The 18,052-nt window shown below is 39.0% G+C and overlaps 1 protein-coding gene across 5 annotated transcripts in view; it reads left to right on the top strand.

The window, feature by feature from the left end:
- The window catches only part of SEMA6D (semaphorin 6D), a 590,270-nt gene that overhangs the window by 274,841 nt on the left and 297,377 nt on the right, over positions 1-18,052 (top strand). For all 5 annotated transcript variants that reach the window (XM_055362508.2, XM_055362500.2, XM_055362505.2 and 2 more), the window contains one exon: positions 11,096-11,167. The gene's annotated coding sequence lies outside the window, so the exon portion shown is untranslated. The remainder of the gene's footprint in view (positions 1-11,095; positions 11,168-18,052) is intronic.

The raw sequence follows: 18,052 nt of genomic DNA on the forward strand, positions 1-18,052 counted from the left end.
CTGTCAACTGCCTGAATGATCTGGGCATCAGATTCTTCCCAGTTGAACCTGCAGATGAAAACACAGCCCACCAATACGTTGATTACAGCCATGTGACATATTTTGTAGACTGCCTTGCAGATGGCTTGATTATTGAATGCAGGATCATCTGAGAGAAAGAGGAGAATCAAGAAAAACCTAGCTTGGTTTTGCACTGGGTGGTGGTGACTTACTAAACAAGACAGACCACGGAGAAACAGATGGAGGGAAGTAACAGTGGAAATCAAAAATTCTGTATTGACTACACTAAATTTGAGGTGTTTACAATATCCATAAGTAGAAATATTTAAAATTAAAAACTTTTATAATAACCTCAAAACAAACAATAGGTTTTCTCCCCTCTTTCCCCTGCAGCTTTGCACTTAAACCAATATTAAATTCTTAAGAATTTCTGGTGGAGAGTCTATTAAATTCTACTTAAAAAGATTTCATCTCTGGGTGATAACAAAGATAACTATCTGGGGAAAAATGTGGAGTAGTGCAGAGTGTTTAAAATATACTGTATTTGGTTCTTCTACTTCAATTTCCTAAATAACACATGAATTTATTAAATAAAATCCATTCTTGAAAATCAATTCCACTAACTCCTCCATTGACCTTTTAAGCTCTTTAGATCCCCGTATTCAAATCCCCAAGTCAGGGAGTTTCAAAATCTTACATACAAACTTAAAAAAAAAATGCCTATTTTCTAGGTTTTGTTAAGGCATGGCTAGGTGAGGTTAAAGTCATCTAATTAGCCATCCCACCACTGTGTCTCTTCATTTGCAACTGAATGACACTCAGCTATGGCGAGGAATTCTCCTCCTGTGAATTCTCAGAAATTATTTAGAAATTACTTAGAATCTAATTTTTATGCCCAGGGAGCTCAGTAAGAAGGAGTCAGTCTCATTACTGCTTATCAGAAATTACTTTTTGTCTCAAGTCTTCTTTACCCTGAAAAGCCAATTTTGATAAGAAGTGAAGATTTAAGCCAACAAGAAGGGGCAAATCATTGCAAGCAGTGATCAGTGAAGTTGGGTTAGCCAGGCTTATTTAGAGTAGTCCGAGAAATCATCTTGCTGATGACCAAATCTTACAAAATGATGAGTACCCGACTCTCAATGTGCTTTGAAAGCACTGAAGGGAAATCATATATCTGCTATGATTAAAAACTACATCATGATGCTGTGTGCTTGAGGACAGTGTATAAGAAGGAAGAAAGACAGCTGCAAATCAGTGATTCATTAGTGTTAGGTGTTAATATAATTGTGAATGTTTTTCTTTGTTTTCCAACCTTTTGTGCAGATAATATTGTGAAAGGGGAATGAGGAGTATTTAAACATATTGCAAAAATTTCCTAATTTTTATTTAAACTATAAATTCAAACTGGGTGAACAAACAAATCCCAGTTTTGGTAAATGTTATAGATTTGGTAAACGTTGCTTATAAGTAACTGAGATGTTTCTTACCAATAAGCACCTTAACATAAAACAGCAGATTTAATGACCCGGAAATTAACTCAACGAACTATGCCTTGATCTTGTGAAATTACTGTTGGTATTTGCCCTAAACAGGCATGCTGGGTCCTGTCTGTGGCCCACAAGTCCCCAGATGGTGTGACTCCTGCCTACTTCCTCTTCCTGCTTCCTCCAGCCACTTCCTCTCTCTCACTCTGCCCAGCCCTCCTGACCTTCTTTTTGCTCCTTGAGCAAGCTCATTTCTATGCCAATGCGTTTGTACTTGCTCTTGTCTCAGCCCAGACCACTCTCTGCTTGGTCTTCGCATCACTGCCTCTATTTGATTCTTACTTCAAACATGACTTTCTCAGAGAAGCCTTTGGTGACCACATTGCCTAAAATTCCACATGCAGAAACCTTGCACTCTGAAATTGCCTTTATTCATTAGACTACTTCTTCATTGTCTCCCCACAGCTACTGCCACACACACACTCTTGAATGTATGCTGCATAAATACACAGACCTTGTGCTTTCTCCCCCACTATTATATCTGAAGCACTGGAAACATCACCTAGCATAAAGGAGTCATCTGTAATATTTGTTGGACAAATGATTAAGTTGAATCTAGTAGACCAAGAATCTGAGGTTTGTCCATCAGAGTTAAATTTCATGGTTATTACACATAGCATAGAACAGTATTTCCGTCATTAAAAATAATATTAATAATAATAATGCCCATAGCAATTTTTTAAATTGGTAAAGTGAGGTGTATAGGATGTTCGGAAAAAGCTTCATCTTGGAAATTTAATTGCTTTCTGCTCTTCAATGAGTCATTCTATTTGGAATGGAAAATCTAGTCCTCATATGTTAATTTATTTAAGAGGGATGAGCTAAGAGCAATACAAACCGACAGATAGTCCCAAAGGGATAAATTCATAAGATTAGAACTTGAAGGGCAAATTTGTAAAATATGTGAAGAATGTATATGTTTCTGCTTGTATATTCATATTTATACTGGGATGAAAGAACAATGTTACCTCCCAATGTGCCCAGGTCCAAGTCAATGCATACGAAGGTTTGATCCTGCCACATAAGTAAGACGGGCCTGGTGTATTACCAGAAAATACTGAATATTTCATAAAGTTACTATTTGGTGATTCTAGATACTGATGTTTTTCTCCTTTTACATCCTGTTAGCGTGATTCATTTCAAATCTTGGTACTACCATGGAGTTTTTCCAGACCACGCCAGTGTGATATACTCTTCCCATTTTTCTGACATCCTGTAGCAATTATTGGTAATTAAATGTGGCCTGCCTTTTGCTATTTTTGTTGTCTTGAACTCTTACTTAGGGTTCTTTTTGTTTTGATTGTTTGGGGCTATTATTTAAAATTTAAGTCATTATGACTCGTTTCACCAACAAGATTTTTAATGCAGGGATGATGCTTTTAACCTTTTGTGCTTTCCACAGGTCCCAGCACAGTGCCTTACATAGCAGGCAAGCACTACATATGTTGCCTCACCAGCAATTCTGGAAGGCAAATGCTTCATGTACCCCAAATGACTCATCTCGGCCTCTCTCTTCTCAGACGGGAAATATATAGGTTTTTTTTTAGGAAACTGAACCTCCTTCCTACAGCCCTTTTGAATATTGATCTGGAGTGATGCTGTTGCTACCCTGGACATAAACGTATTTCTTGTTTCCCTGCCATCAGAGATTAAATCGTTGACTGTAATGAACTAGAGTTAAAACTACCAGGTTCTTCGGATTTTCAGATAGAAAGAAAAACACATTAGTTGTGGTGGTTTGTTGTTATTGTTTTTTTCCTGTTTCTGTGAGCCATAGCGAATTGTGATTACTCTGTTCACAATGAATAGATAAAAGGCCTTCTCTTTTTCATTATTAAGGTTAGGCAAGAGTGCAGGTAATTTTATCTCATAAAGATTACTTAATTCACCTTGGGTGAGGGGAGAAGGGCTGAAATAAAGCTAAAACCTGTTCTGCAAGAACCCAGCCTTTATGGCTCTGTTTGTCCTAGTCTGGCTTATAATTCATTAGATCTCTTAGCAAAACAGATGTCATTGAAAGAAGCACATGGACAGAGAGAAAATGCCTGACCATAAAGAGACGTAGCTACAAGACCAATTCAATAATGAACTTGGATATGGAAAGGACTTTTTAAAAAAAATGAAGAAAAGGATCTTCAGTAAGTAAATAAGACTACCTCAGTTTCCTGAAGGAATAGCAGCAATCCATGATAACAGTAACAAAAACAACCAGGATCTAAATCCACCTAGTTTTTCATTTTGGTGCAATATTTTCAATTGCAAGCTGGGTTCCACAGTGAACTCTGCATGAAGCTTGTAATTTTCCCCTAGAAATATTTTTCAAGCCTTCAGTGGCCCTAGAATGTTCAAGCTTGTCCTTCACAATTATACACATACATGCACCCTTTTCTTCACAATTCAAAACTTTCTTCTCCATAAATCCTTTGCTGATCATCTCTGCCCATGACAAGTTCTCTTGACTCAATTCGTATAGCCCTGACTGCATATATGTCTCCTTTAAATCTTAACACATGCAGTACATTTGCATTTACAAAGGAAAATAGGCTCAAACGCCAAAGTTTCTCAACCCTTCGCAATGTATTTCCAAAGAAAAGGTGGTGGCAGCTGAAGCACATGTGTGCGTCATGGTAGGCCTAAGAGTTGTAGAGTGTGTTGATAGTATGTCGGGGGAATCCCCGTGGGGCCCAAAGGGAACATACCTTAAAGTTGGACACACTTAGATCTGAAACATGTCTTTTGTAGTTTACTGTGCGACTGTATTAGTTTCCTGTGGCTGCTGTGACCAGTTGTCAGATAGTTGGTGGTTTAAAACATAACTTTATTCTCTCCCAGTTCTGGAGGCCAGAAGTCTGAAATCAAGGTGTCCACAGAGCTGCACTCCTTCTAAAGGCTTTAGGGAGAACCCATTCCTTGCGTCTTCCAGCTTCTGGTGTCTCCAGTCATACTTTGGCTTGTGGCTGCATTACTCCAATCTTCACCTCTGTGGTCACCTTGCCACCTCCTCTCCTGTATGTCTTCTCTTCTGTTTATCTGTCCCCCAGACTCCCTCTGCCTCTCTCTCATAAGGATACATACACATGATTGCCTTTAGGCCCACCTGGATAATGCAGAATGGGCTCATCCCCTTTTTAAATTTACTCATTCACATATTTTGCTATATAAGGTAATATTCACAGGTTTCAGGGGTTATGATCTGGACATATCTTTTGGGGGGCTGCCATTCAACCCATGTAGTGACCTTAAGAAGAGATTTTAACCTTTTTTTAGCTACAATCCCTCATCAGTAAGATAAGGTTAATAAACTTTTATTGTCAGGCAGTTAGGAGGAATAAAGTAAAATATATTTTCCATGTTAAATATGTGTTGCAGGATCACGTAGGGTAAAAAGTCTTTCTCTGGATGCTATTGTAATAAATTCAGCCCCTGCAGCACCCCCTCCATAGAGGTGTCTCATATGTGCTCATTAAGAAAAGGCACCCATCCTGCTTCAGGTGCCTTTGGTGATGCCCATTGTCTCTGCCTCATGCCCAACCACTGCCACCAGTGTCCAGTCCATGCCAAGGACTCCTGATGCTCCCAGATCAGCCAACAGTGTATTCCACATCTGGGCCTGGCTTTTTGCTCTTATAAGATGGTTGGTTTGAGGAGGTGCCAGTATGCAGGCATGGTAGCTAATTCCCTGCCACCACTGTGGTGTGACTGATTTAGTCAAGCCCTCAAGGAGCTAAAATTTTATCGAATTATTTATAGTCCTCCATGTGCACAAACCACCCTGCACCCTTGTCAAAATGGAAAGACTCTCTCTCTCTAACCTTTTAATTTAAATACCTCTTAATGGATGAGTACCATATGTTAATATATGAGTCCATACAAAGTTAGGTCAGAACACAAATCAAAGTGACAGTCCCATGGATTGCTCCACCCCACTGATAAAAGGCACTGTCATGGACCAAGTGGGGGTTTGCCTGAATTTACTCTATTAAGAGACTCTTAAGTTTCTTCTGCAAATAATCAGGTAATTTCACAAGTTTGCCAGATATGTATGAATCCCAGTGATAAATTAAAGTGAGCCTCAAGCTAGAATACTCTGTTTCTCTCCTATTACACCTCCTGGCCCTCCCTGACTCCCCTCACCACTCACAGATACACAACAACTAAATGTGCCTTGCACAGCACCTAGAACATAGTAGGTACTCGATAAACACAAGATCGTCTTCTGTCTTGTACTCACAGTGCTTTGAACACAGCACAGGCAGTCAGTAGATGCATTTTGACCAATGTGTATCTGGGTTTGTAATGTGTAAGAAATATTGAAACATTCCTCATAAAATTTCAATCATTTCTATTTGGCCTCTAACTCTAACCTCTTTTACTATTAATTGGTTCTTAATAATAAGCCCCTAAATATAGATGTTTGTACAAGAAGAAGTGGGCAAATAGATGTCCACATCCCAGTTAAAATTCTTACTGCCTAGACTTAGCTTTGCAACATTGCTAGGTGGCTAAATTATTGTATAACTTATAAAGGGGAAAGGTTTCTGACTTTATGTTCTAAACCCAGTTGATATGGTTTGGATTTGTGTCCCCACCCAAATCTCAAGTCCAATTGTAATCCCCAATGTTGGAGGAGGGGCCTGGTGGGAAGGGATTGGATTGTCGGGGCGGACTTTTTCCTTGCTGGTCTCATGATAGTGAGTTTTCATGAGATCTGGTTGTTTGCAAGTGCATAGCACCTCCTCCTTCTCTCTCTTCCTCCTTCTCCTGCCATGTAAGATGTGCCTCCTTTCTCTTTGCCTTCTACCATGATTGTCAGCTTCCTAAGGCCTCCCCAGCCATACTTCCTATATAGACTGCAGACCTGAGTCAATTAAACCTCTTTTCATTCTAAATTACCCAGTCTCATGTAGTTCTTTATAGCAATGCGAGAATGGACTAATTCACCAGTAAAGGGTCTTGCCAATTCTGCAATAATATTACCTATTGGTTTTCTCCAGGGAACTTGACATGCTTTTCTGATATCAAAATGTTCATATTTGTAAGTTTTCATAGAAAAGATTAAGAAAAGAATGTATTTTTATTTTCTCCCAGCTTTATAGGTGGTATAATTGACAAATAAAAATTGTATGTATTCAAGGTATGCAACATGATTTGATGTACATATATATTGTGAAATAATTACAATCAAGCTAATTAAGATGTTCATCACCTCACATAGTTACCATTTTTTTCTGTGTGTGGTAAGCACACTTCAGATGTACTCTATATGCAAATGACAAGGATGCAATACATTATTATTAACTGTAGTTTCCATGTGGTATATTGGATGTTCAGAACTTGGTTCATTTTATAACTGAAATTTTGTACCCTTTGACAAAAATCCCTCCATTACTCCTACCCTCTAGCCTGTAGCACCCACTTTTCTACTCTGTTTCCATAGGTTAGACTTCTTTAGTTTCTACCTATAAGTGAGATCGTGCAGTATTTGTCTTTCTGTGTTTGGCTTGTTTCACTTAGCATAGTGTCCTCAAAGTTCATTCATGTTGACACAAATGGCAAATTTTCCTTTTGTTAAGGGCTGAATAATATATTCCATTGTAAATATTTATCAAATTTTCTTTATCCAATCATCTGCTGGTGAACACTTACGTTGTTTTCATATCTTGGCTATTGTGAATAATGCTACAAGAATGTGGGAGTGCACATATCTCTTTAATGTATCATTAATAATTTCATTTCCTTTGAATATATACTGAGAAGTGGAATTGCTAGACTGTATGGCAGTTCTATTTTTAGGTGTGTGTTTTTTTTTTGGAGATGGAGTCTTGCTCTGTCTTCCAGGCTCTCCAGCTTAGAGGAGTGATCTCGGCTCACTGCAACCTCCACCTCCCAGGTTCAAGTGATTCTCCTGCCTCAGCCTCCCTAGTAGCTGGGATTATAGGAGTGTGGCACCACGCCTGGCTTTTTTTTTTTTTTTTTTTTTTTTTTTTTTGTAGTAGAAGTGGGGTTTCACCATGTTGGCCAGGCTGATCTCAAACTCCTGACCTCAAATGATCTACCCACCTTGGCCTGCCAAAGTGCTGGGATTACAGGCATGAGCTACTGCACCCAGCCTATTTTTAGTTTTTTTGAGGTACCTTGACACCTTTTTCATAATGGTTGTACCAATTTAAAATTCCACTAACAGTATACAAGGGTTCCCTTTTCTTCACAAGGATAATAATTTTTGTTCTTGTTTAGAAATGAGAACATGAAGACCTGGAAAACTGTGAGTTACCCATATCAATGTAAAAGGCTTGTGCCCGCCCTGCTGCAAGGCCGAGATCATTTTAGAAGTGATATGCCAAGTTTCCAAGCATTTATTGTAATTTATGTTTCATAGACCAGTTATCATTCCCCACCCTGGAAATCACTGTGGATTGACACACTCCGGGTCTGGTTGGGGCCAAGGAAATTAAAGTAATTATGATGTAAACATGTTGGTATTAATGCTAATGCTTGCTAGAAGAGGCAATGTAGAGAAGGTAGATTGACATAAGGCCATATACCCTGTGTATTCTCATTTAATGTTTAAAGGCTGAATATGCAAGAATGTTGGCAAATTTCTGGAAACTAACTACTGGAAAATGTTAGCTAAATGGTAGATTTAGAAGTAGAGGAAGGGATGGAAAAAAAAGCTGTTGAATTAGGGATAACTTTGCAAGCGCTGACTTAGGTGCTTGCGAAATGGAAGTGGAGCTGTTTTTCTCTTTTTTACACATCGTGGCATTTTGCTAGGGATTAACTCATTGTCTCTTTTCTTTCCCTGCCAGGATGCTAAGAGATCATTGATATAGTTCTTTATCACTGTCGTAATTATTTCTATAAGACCTACACCGGCAGCATCGGTGCCATTTAGTAAATGTGCCTGCTCCAGTAGGAAGCAGAAAGAAGACCAGTTTGAACTCCTTCCCCTACTAGTGATGTGATCTGGAAAAATTATCTTTAATTTTATGGCCTTAGTGTTTCCCCTGATCTGTAGTATAAAAATTATATTATAATAATATTATAATACCGACAGGATTGTTTTGAGGCAGTTAATGTCACAGTGCTTGGTGAAGCATAGGCCAATACATATGTTATGTAAATAATGGTCTTATGCCACTGATTGTCACTTATTGCACTAGATTTGACTGCCTTCTTGTTGGAAATACAGTACAATCAAGAAAATTAGCAACTTCAACCTTGTTTCTAATTTAAATATATGTTACTGTGTGTGGGTGTGTGTGTGTGTGTGTGTTCATACCTATGTTTCTTCATCATTAAAAATGCAGTTACAGCTGAAAGTGATTTCCATTATTGGTGTTTTCTCATGATAGCAGAATTTATCCTGAATTAACAGCATTAGTAGAAATGGAAACTGTTTCAACCACTGCAATCGAAGAAGTGGTAAAATGGTGTGGAAACAAGTGTCTGAGCACTAGCTCTGCAGGGAAACAGGCAATGAGGAGCAAGAATTGTCCTACTCATGGTACTCAGTATAAGTGGGTGAAAGCTCGGCTCTGAGAAAGGACACAAGTCACCAAGGGCCATGGTCAGCCATGGTGGCTAACCTCAGAAGAGGCAGCTGTAGGTATGAAGTGAGCTGTGTTATGTGGAGTGAGTTCACAGCAAAGGGGGAGTTATCAAGAGCAGCTGACCCAATACCTTCCGAAAGATCACCTGCTTATCAAAACCCTTTATTTTACATATTTTGCTGTTGACAGGCTGTGCAATTATTAAAGCGGCACTTTTCCTTACTTATCTTCTACAGAAAAGATCAATAAAGCACAGATTGAATTGTTCATATCCAATATCCAGGTTTGAATAGTACAGATAAAATTGCCTACAACTGTTAGACACTCAGGCTAAAGGGAGTAGCCCTTCCCCTGGGCTGCATTCGCTTACCCTCATCAACACACTAGGAAACCATTCAGAATGATTTCCAAGACCAATTCCTTCTATTCCACCCTGTCTAGACTTTCTTGGAATATTTTGTGTAGAAAGTCCTGGATTTTCCTTTTCATTGGCCCCTGAACTCTTGAGGTCTCTGAGTACGGAAAGTCTGTCACTGCCAAATTTCCCGTCAGCATAATTTCTTACCTGTTTTAAGTAAATAACCCATCTTTTCTGAACCCAATGGCATAGTGAGTAGTGGGAGCTATCTGCCCAGAGGAAGGAGTATTTTATCACTGACATGATTGAGAATTATCAGTGCAAGGTGGTGATAAAAAGCAAATCAACTTTTAATTGAACTTTATTATGATTTTAAAACTCTTAACAGGCAGTGCACCCCCTTATTGCCTCAACCAGGGGCGGATTTCCTGCCTTGGAATGCCTGAGGACAATTGCTTTAAGGTGTGTGTGTGTGTGTGTGTGTGTGTGCACGTGCGCGTGCATGTGCGTGTGTGTGTGTGTGTGTGTTTAGTGGGGGGAGGACTTCAACATTGTCTTCAGTTTTTTTCATTTTCCTTTTCTTTTTGAGAAATGTTAAGAAATCAGGACACTTCAACCTGTTCAGTTATAATATATATGCAGTAAGTATTCCCAGAGTACTGTTAGATTAACAATTCCAGATATTAGAATTACAATAATAGGCAAGCCCTGTTTCATGCCCATCAGTAGCTCAGACATTTAAACATCCTCCAGATTCTCCAGAAAGTGTTTATTTGCTCATCTATTGAAAAAGTATTTATCAAATACCTATCATATGCCATGTACTTTGCTAGATATTGGAGATAAAATTAACAAAGACATCCTTGACTCTGTCTTCATTTAGCTTCCAATCTCCCAGGTATGCTTACCTCCCTTCTTCATGAAAATTCTATTTCCCAAACTCAGTCACTTATTACTACTTTTAAGATCTTTTGTATGTTGATATATTAAAAGTGTTATTATTTACTTAAGATTTACTTTACTCCCACTTGTTAAAAATGATTTTATAAGGAAATACTTTATTTCTCCTCTCAGAAAAGTGTGCACATGATTATAAACTCCACGAGACTTTGTATACTTCTCACAACTTGCTCCTCACAGTGTCCTGCAGATGGTAAATAGTAAGACATATAAATACAAATGTAATGAAAAAAAAACCCTATTAATAAATTCTAGTTGAATCTTGTCTGCCAATACCCAAATTAGTTAAAAGAGAGATTAGTACAGTTTAGAGACATACCTTAACCAAAATAAGACTTTTCCCGTGAACTAACTGTAATTATTGGAAAGGAAATAACTTTGCTACGGTGTGCCTTGGTGTTACTTTATTCCATGTCCTTGTTCCACCTAATGGTCTTGCTTAGCTACAATAACCATGCCATATGTTTTGTCAGGCCCTGGTCAACACTGTTGGATTACTTATTAAGTTTTGCATGGAGAAATCTTTTTGATTGAAGGCCTAGAATTGCTTATATCAACTGGAATTATGAACCTAATTCCAATTTATTTTCTCTTTTTTTAGTAGTCTGTAGGTGACACATTTTCACAGCATTTGTAGCTATCCCAATATATTTTTGTTCTTTTTTTTCTATTCACTGTAGAATGCGTAATCCTGGATCTCTTGTTCGCAAATCGACAGCCTGAAGCCCTCCGGAAGCCCAAGACTCCTGGAGGTAAGGCATGAACTTTTTTGCAATTATGTCTCTTCTGCATGGAATGATACTGCTGTTTGATTTAAGTTTGAACTTGGAAGATTCATTCCTTTAGGGAAATATTTAACCTAATCTTGATTTTTGCCTCAAATTGGCATTAGACGAGCTTGACTAAGTGGTCAGGTTGGGTTAGCTTTACAGATTGGATTCTTGATTTAATACAGCTCAAACTACAAGTATTATTATTATTATCTAAACCGTCTTTGCCAATTTAGAAAAAAAATAATAGGAGGAGAATAAAGATAAATAATAAAAGCACTGCCCAAGCACACCGTTTGAATCATAACCTAGGTCAGTGAGTTGCATGCCATACACTGACAGTCCTTTGTGGGGTGTTTCCAAATTTTATTCAATGTAAAATGTGTTCTTTTCATAACCAAATGTGTACACTATAATGGCCTTGTCTGTTAAGCAGCCACACAGGAAGGCAAGTTGCATGATGCCTATAGATGGAAATACTCCAAATTATGATCAAGTGATGGGAGAAGCAGCAGCCAAGTGCCAGAGAGAGTCTGTGAGTGGACATGTGACTGCTGTTCCTCATGAATGTTGGTGGGAGCAGGGCCAGGGCAGTCGACAGTTCTATGCACACAGTGACACGGCATTGGGTGACTGAGTGGACTTCATTGTGACTTTGCTTTTATAGACTCTGAGACACTGACGCACTGTCCTAGTCATTGTGTTGAAATCATTGCTGACTCTTAGTGATGTTTTCAGTTTGTTCATCTCCATAAATGTATCTTCAAGATTCTGGTATGTTTCAGACTCCCACTTTCACCCCCAGAAATGGGTCTTTCTGATTCAGGATTCACCTTCTGTCATAAGTCATACTTTCTTAATTGTTACTTTTTGAAATCAAGTTATGATATACACCTTGCTTAAACATTCAACTCCTTCAGTAATTTTCTTGATATTTCCAGCCTTTATGTCCTACACAATCTGTCATAAAGACTGCTGCTCTGGCAGACATGAGCCTTTATGATTTCCTACTCCTGTGAGGGTCTGCACCTACTGAAAGATTGATTCTCTGAGAGAGGCTGAATTACCATGAGATGGCAGTAGAGAGCAGCCTGGCAGATAGGCCCATATTCCTTGGTATTTGAGCCAGACTAGGGGCTGGGCCTAGTGGGAGGAGCTAGATTACAAGGTAGGCTGCTTTTGATTTTTAAGTATCTTCCTGGAAAGAGAGCGAGGCATGTCTATGAAAGAAAATGCCGGTAGTAACATCTGAGGTTAACAAATGTGTGTCAGGAGAATGGAAGACAATTCCTGAAATATACCAACCTCCGGTGATCAGAGTTCTACCTGGCTGTGCTCTTTCTCTCTCTCTCTCTCTCTCACACACACACACACACACACACACACACACACACACACACACACACACACACAAAAGAGAGAGAGAGAGGGAAGGGGGAAGGGGATGGAGGGAGAGAAAAGAGAATAGATAGAGGACACAAATACTTTATCCTTGGAAAGCAAGGTTAAGTGAGATCAGCAAAAAGCAAGAAGGCAATTGTGATGATAGAAGCCACTCAGGACAGCTGAAGTTTGAGACCATATTACCTTGGCTTTGCCATTTCGATTCTCAAAGGGGCCAAAGTGCTGCCGGATTAGACACTAGCGTGGGCTCTAAATCCTGTGTATTTTAATAGCCCCTATTGTATAGAGAAATAAGAAAAAGTTAAAGATGGATGGCATTTTTAAAACGGCTGCCCAGAATGTGCCATGTCTTGCTTAAGTCACTTATTGCACTACTGGCAGTATTAGAATTAGAACCAAGTCCACATGCCCTAATTATCGGTAGGCCATGCTTTCCAAATCACAAGAGCAGGAGCAATTTATTTTTCTCTCAAACAGAAAAGATATTAAAAGGGAGTTCAAAATGACCCTAGAACTCTATTGGAGGAATGTGGATGCCTCCATGTAGTAGAAGGAACACGGGGCTTTGTGGCCAAAGAGAACTGGTATCAAATCTTGCCTCCATCTCTTATAATCTATGTGGCATTAATCTTGTGGTTTGTGTATCTTCATTTCTTCTGAGCTTTAGAAGAAATCAATAACATATTAAAAATATCAAAAATATCAATAAAAATACCAATAACATTGATATAAAAAGTAGAATTGAGGATTAAATGAGATACACATATATAAGGGAGAGAGAGGTGAAGACTGAATCCTGAAATTGTTCAATGTGGAAAATATTGATTTGATTTTTGGAACTGGATTCTGAAGTCTAAGGTAGGAGGTAGAATCACTTTTTTTAGGTTGAAGATGCTTTTGTTCTGTCAAGGACTACTTGCCTGGTTGCTTATAGTTATGCAGATAGTAGAGCAAATGACACCCATTTTTCTGGAGAAAGACAGCTCCAATGTTTTGGGTAGTACCTTCCATTTGAAACTGTAACTGTGATAAGTTAGACAGCACTCTGCTCTCCAAAGAGTCATGGGAACTTCCTGGAAAAGAGACATTCAGACTCTACCTCTTCTCTAGGGTCAGTCTGAGGAAAAGAAAATGCTTTGCTAATCCTTTGGACAGCCGTGAGACTGGGGACGTAGATGAGAGGAGGAGGCAGACAGGCCTCCCTGGAAAGGAGTGGCAGCCTCACCCTCACTTCACAGCTGGCAGTACCCACTGCACTCTGGGCCCTTCCCCTCAGCCACTGCAGAGGCAGCTTTGATTCCAGTCCAAAACCGGGGCTAGAGAAGATTTAGGATTTGTGGAGCCAGTGGACCCTTGATAATACCAGGCCAAATCAGAGAGTCGGTACCTCTTGAGAGAGGGTCTGTGGCTGGGCCAGGGGAGTTCCTGAGCCAGGAGACACCAAGGCCAACTTTGGAAGTCATCTACATCACCTGTCAAAGCCAGTAATTATGCTCAAGTCCCCTGACTCACATTGCACACTCTGAAAGAAAGAGAGTCACTAGCTGGCTCTCCATCAAGTCCTCAGGAAGTCTATATGTAAAATAGAGATTTGGTACCAGCATTATGCCTCTTCATAAAGTATGAACTTAAATTTTTCATGCATTAGAGAATTGGGGTTAATGCTTAAAAAGAAAGCTTCTCATAAAATAAAACTAATGAAACATGGCTCTGAACGGATTTCAGAGACACGTCTTCCAGACTGCCTGGGGTCCCCTGGAAGGAAAAGGTTTGCTCTGATTATCAGCAAACTCTGAAAAACCATGACTACACTGCTCGAAACTCATCATTTTCTTTCTTTTTCTTTGACCCAGAAACTCCTTCTTTCCCCTTGGTCTCTTAAAACATCTATTAGTGACTATATTGTGATGGTGGCTTTGTAATCTCGCAATTCTGGCTCTTAACATGGGGCAAGAAAAAAAAAATTGTTGGCAAGCTCATCGGGTTCTGGAAAGGTTGTGCCTTTCCCAGCTGGCCAGGGGAGCCGGAAGCCTGGGAAGGCTGTCCACAGGCTTTCTGGCAATGGTATAGGAAGAAAAAAGGAGAAGGAGGCTTAATTCCTAGCTGGCTGGACCTTGGAAGGTGGCCTCTTTTCCCTTTGGCTCATGAAGCTGAATAGAAGGCCAAGAATTCTAGCTGAGTTCCTGTCAGCTTGTCGCCTTGCTTTTGGACTCATGGAGTGAACTGAGTTGAGAAGAAGCTGAGGGCTGCCTGAGGCAGGCTTACCACTGAGCCATGAGGAAGACAGACCCTCCCTGTCACAATTGGAGTCAGAATATCTTTGCCAGAGGCCTCTCTCCTTTCAATTTAGAGAAGTAGATTGAAGAGTAAATGGCCTAATTAATTGTAGAATGTTTGCTCAATATTTGTTTTTTTTCTATTATACCATGAAATTACCATAAACAAAAACTACACTTTTATTTCTAGGCAATGAAAACCTTATTGCACAAAGGGTACGTGGCGTTAAGTCTTAAACTTACAAGTATATCTTTTACAGCAAATGTCACATGACTTTAAAAACCATCTTAAAATATGATTCTTCTCAAAGCGTCTTGTGTGACTTCAATGAAATACTCATATGTGCAGCATCCCTCTAGTAGGTACTGACTTATTAAAGCCATTTAACACCTACGCAAGTTGCTACATGCAAAGAGGCACTAAGTCTTCATTATATTTGTTTCTTCAGTGCTTAATATTGAGGCAAAAACAGTGATGCTCAGCAAATGGTCCCTTTGTCATTTTCCCTGTATTCCTTGGCCCTTTTGCAATCAGACAGGACACTGTGACCAACTCTAGACAATGACGTGTGATTGGAGGTAATACAAATGTCACTTGCAGACTGAGAGAATGAAAGCTCTCATGCAATGCTTCATGATTCTATGGTACGATGTTGCGGCATGATTTCATGGCCATCTAGCAGGCATGTGTTCTGGGTGATATAGCTACAGGGTGATAGAGTCTCCTTCAACTTGGATCCTTGAGTGACTGTGTGGAGCAGAGTCCCTGCTGACACTTCATTGGCTATAAAATATGAGCAAGAAATAAGCCTTTGTGACATTAAGTCACTGATATTTAGGTGTCAATTTGTGGCTTGCATAATAGAGCCTGACCTGACAAGTGCCAAGCAATTAGTGTACATTCAATTAATTTTTGCTGAAAATAAGAAAGCGCTCTCATTTACCTAAATAAAAGCCTAAATCATAATCATACCAATAGCAATATATTTGAGCCCTGTTTGTGTGCCAGGCATTGTGCTAAGTCATTTACATTTATAATTTTATTTATGTTGCATAACAACTCTATAAAGTATCATCCCCATTTTTCAATGAGGAAAATAAGGCCTAGAATAGCTAAATCTTGTCACAGAATGTCTTGAAGGTTCTATTCAAACTCAAGAATTCTAACTGTAGAATCCTTTGCAGCGTATCTGATTTTCATTTTTCTGTATCATATATCGCTTCCTTTGTTGGCAGATTAAATGTTTGTGTAGGCAACCTGAATGCTAGCTGGAAAGCCCCCATACACTCAATCCTTATTCCTAAATTCAACAAGTCTTCATGTTTTAAATCATTGTAAGAGAGCTTGCAGTTCCGGATAAGGACAGAGTTGCATGGCGCAGAGTTCAGTTGAGGAATAGAAGCTGAAAGAGAGGAAAGTTGCCAGCATCCCAGTTCATAGTAAGTCAGATCTTATTAGATAACTTAATTATTTTGTTTGAAATTAGGTCTGAAAACATGGTATTAAATCAGTTTTATTTATAAATTAAAAAAAATTACTTTTTCCAAAGTTTGGATGATGTATTGGACTGGATTACCCTTGCTTCAATTTCCCCCCTTTCTAACAGTCTAATAATGCCTCTGTATTATTTTATTTATTGCTTATTCATTAAACAGCCCTGGCTAAAGATCAGAAAGAATACATGAGCAATTTCCTTGAGTTGTCTCATCTATGACAGTGCTGCTGAATGGAGGGCCTATAGTGGGAAGTTTGGGCAAAGTGTGGTGAAAACAAAGAGAATTGTTGGTGAAACCTGTGCCACAGGGGAGGGACATTTATCATGGATCCTGAGGGAGACAGGAACATATTCCAGGCAGAGGAAGTAGGTTGGGCATTCTCAGCACAGGCAGGTAGACAGGAAAGAACTCTGTATTTGAGGTGCTGGCACTTCATTTATTCATTTAACTTTACTGAGAATGCTGGGAATTAGTTGAAGCATAGATTTCATGGAAAGATGAGTAGAGAAATGAACTGCAAAAGTTATTTAGGATCAGGCTGGGAAAGGATATGTTTATCTTGCTAATTTAAAGAGTTCATTTAAGAATCCTAAGTGAACTTTATAATCTTAAAATATAAGCTTTTATTTAATAAAAGGAGATGGACCTAATTATTGTACTCATTTTATGTGTGTGAAGCATCTGAAAATTTCATATATGTTATCTCCAGGTTTAATTAAACAGAAACCAATGGTGGAGCTTAGAAACAGCTTAGAATTATGTACTATTTCTTCCACTAATGGTAGAGCTTAGAAATGGCTTAAAATTATGTAGTATTTCTTTCACTTATCCATGATCCACTTTAAAGCCTTCCTCATGCTCTATCTCCTTCAATAAAAGCCTAAAATTGTTTAGAGACAAACACTGGGAATGGGGGTGGGGGGAGCATTAATATAAAGCAGTGCTGACACACCCCAGGCATACTGTCTGATTTAATTCAGTCCGTTGTTTGTTTCTCCCATGAACTCATGCCATTTACTCTGGCCTAAGACTCCTTTTTGTCCAATTCCTAGACTTTTTGCCTGACTCTGGTCAGTTCATTTTCTTAGCACCCCTGTACTTCCCTCCTTTTCTGAGAGTCCTTGGTCAGGTCGTATCTTTAAATACAAATCTATCTTTCATCCAAAAATGTGTCAGTACTTGAAGAAACAGGAGACCGTAATACTTAGTAGTCATGTAAAAGGATCATATTGTATACTTATGAAAAGTCCGTGGTGTGGGATCAATGTTGATGAATCAGAAAACTGACATTTCATAATGTGGAATATATTTTATGTTTCCCAGCGTGTTAATTCATTTAACCAAAATGTATTGACTAGATTCACAAACTAGATATTTTTTTTAAATATCAGGAAAATATACCCTTTCCCTGAAATTAATTGCGTAGCACTTGTTTTTGTTTTTGTTTCCTCTGACAAGATGAGTGTTTTTAAATACCACATGAACTCTTGCTGGAGGCTGCATGTAAATTATGTTATCAGTCCCATCCTAATAACCTGGATAGAGTATGCAATGAGGAACACCTGGTGCTCATACACATTACCTTCTTGGGATTATCTGGTTGGGGCCATTCATTTTAGACACATTAAAAATGCCTTTCCATAACTATAAAGAGCTTACATGCCCAACCCTGGCCAGCTGCCACTCAAGT

The sequence above is a fragment of the Gorilla gorilla genome, chromosome 16 (genome assembly GCF_029281585.2).
Source record: "Gorilla gorilla gorilla isolate KB3781 chromosome 16, NHGRI_mGorGor1-v2.1_pri, whole genome shotgun sequence".
NCBI lineage: Eukaryota > Metazoa > Chordata > Mammalia > Primates > Hominidae > Gorilla > Gorilla gorilla.